Genomic DNA, 2,855 nt, shown 5'->3' on the forward strand with positions numbered 1-2,855 from the left:
TGTGATCAATGACTTCCCCATCAGGACACCTTCTCAATATCCCCTTTCTCCTCTCCTCCTTCCCACAACACACACTCATATATCCACTTTTTTTTTTTTTTAAGTTAACTCTACACCCAACATGGGGCTTGAACTCACAACTGGGAGATCAAGAATTGCATGTTCCACCAACTGAGTCATCCAGGCACCCTTCACACATCCACTTTGAGTAAGTCAGGAATAGCTCAAACTCAGGGAAGATTTAGGATTTCTAGCGCTCAAGATCAGAACCATTTGCAAATTACTAGACAGTCTCTACCATGGCATTGAATACATATACACAATGTTAAAGTTAGGGTTCAATTATTTATCCATGTCGCATGAATATATATAATAGCTATCAGTAAATAATTTATAAATTCTGGGTAAATTCAGAGTTGCAAGATTACCTCATTTCCACTATTATGAAATATTCCTTCCATTTGACTGTCAGATTTCAAATGCGCAGTGGCAGTATCGTAGCCAATGAGGTTTATCTGAGGCGCGATTATTGCTAATCATTGTTTACTAATATAGATCACCATGAATTCTGTTCTTGGGTCTAAATTGACGAAAACTAGTATAATACATGGTATCTTACAATGAATAAAACATTTAAAATATTTTTTTAAAAAAACACATGATTAACTAATGAGCTAGGAATGAGAGATACTTTCTTTTAGTTTATTCCCCATTTTGTTTTTCACCTTTGACCTAGTTTTTCTTTCTTCTTTTGATAACTGGTTTGCCTTTGATCAACAAGAGTGAATGTTCAATGATCAGAATACAAGTCTTACTTCAAAGATCAGAACAGTTTCTTGATGGCCAGTCTTATGAGTATGTTGGCTATAAATATTTCTTGTATATATCTTTTTCTTACGAAAAGAAAAAATTACTTTAAAATATGCATCTAGCTATATGTAGACCTCTTACAGACTATCAAAATATAAATGCAATGATGATCATTTTGTTCACTATATATGTTCAGACTTCATATTTCAGGTGTTTATATGATCTAATTTCTAAACTAAGGCAATGTCTTACTCTCAAAAACACTCCCACAAAAAATAATACCTTTATTAATGTGGTTTACTTTTTCTAAAATTTTCATCTTTTTGCTGAAACACCAAACTGATATGATTTTCTTATTATTTATATTAATTTCTCCTAAATTTTCTTATAGTTGGCTCTGAACTAATCACTAAATAAAAAGACATAAGTTCTTGACAAGCCAGTATATATTTATAAGCTTTTAGGGATAACATAGCCCCCTTAAAACAACTCCAAAGAAACAGATACATTAGCCCCTCCATAATGGGCAAGTAATTTAATCCCTGCATGTCGATTCACAGTTTAAAAATTGCTTGCATGTATTTTAATTAATTTGATCCTCACAGAATCCCAGTAAATTGGATTTGCAAACATTTTTATTATCCTTATTCTCAGATGAGGAAACTGAGGCTTGTTTAAATAAGTTACTTGCTCAAGGTTATATAAATAGTAAGTATCAGAGACTAGACTTCATGTCTTCAAAGTGCACCATTTTGATCCAAAATGAACACTAAGGAGAGAACCTTAATAATCTGTCACTTCAAAAAGCATTTAACCGCAATGTAATAAAATATGAAAAGGAAATAAGAGGTATAGAATTAGAAAGGAAGAAAAAAATGTCATTGACAGACAAAATGACTGCCTACATAGAAAATATAAGTAAATTTATAAGCTATTGAAAGAAATGAGTTTATCAAAGAGGCTGGATAAGAAAGTATTCCTATAAACAATCAACAACCTTTTAAAAATATATAAAACATATATTGAAATGTTTTTTAAAAATCATATTCACAAAAACTTAAAATACCTAAAAATAGAGTAACAAAATACACAAGAACTGAATATGAAAATTATAAAACTTCACTAAGGCCATAAAAAGAAGACTGATAAATAACATTTTCTCTACCTCAAGAGTTGTCATTTTAACTGGAAAACCCTGAAATACAATGTTCATGACATTATCAAATATAAAAAAAAATGTTATATAACGTAACCAAGGAAGACTTTATCCTTTCAACATTTTTTGCCTAATATTTCCCCAGTTTGAATACTGACACTACCAAAATAAATAAATAAATAAATGATTGCTTAAATGTCAATATCATTTAAAAATAGCAGGTAGGAGTGCCTGGGTGGCTCAGTTGTTTAAGCCTCTGACTCTTGATTTTGGATCAGGGTTCTGAGATGAAGCCCAATGTCCAGCTCTGCACTGGGTGCGGAATCTGCTTGGGATACTCTCTCTCCCTCTCCCTCTGCCATCCTCTCTCATAAATAAATAAATAAATAAATAATTAGTAAGTAAATAAGTAAATAAGGCAGGTGGATCAGAATGACTCCAACTAAAAAGACTGCACTTTCCACATGTAGAGGAGATTATGGAAAAACTGGAATTCTCATGTACTACTGGTAGGAAAGTAAAATTGTTAAACACCCAATAATTTCTCAAAAAGTTAAATTTACTCTGCAATGTGATCCAACCATTTTACTCCTAGATATTTGCCCAAGAGAAAAGAAAGTATATGTTCATACAGCAAATTGTACATGCATGTTCATAGCAGCTTTCTTTGTTATAGCCAAATACTAGAGCAACCTAAATATCTACCACTGGGAGAATGGATAAACAAATTGTGGTACATACATACAATGGAGCACTGCTCAGCAATAAAAAGGAATGGACTTTTGATAAACATAAAACAAAGCATGAATTTCCAATAATTGTGCTAAAAGAACCCAGACAAAATATATATATATATATATATATATATATATATATATATATATATATA

General features: G+C 31.3%; 1 pseudogene; it reads left to right on the forward strand.

Moving 5' to 3' along the window:
- Window positions 1–475: 475 nt before the first annotated feature.
- Window positions 476–607, forward strand: LOC123326911 (annotated as a pseudogene).
- Window positions 608–2,855: the final 2,248 nt, after the last annotated feature.

The sequence above is a fragment of the Neomonachus schauinslandi genome, chromosome 1 (genome assembly GCF_002201575.2).
Source record: "Neomonachus schauinslandi chromosome 1, ASM220157v2, whole genome shotgun sequence".
NCBI lineage: Eukaryota > Metazoa > Chordata > Mammalia > Carnivora > Phocidae > Neomonachus > Neomonachus schauinslandi.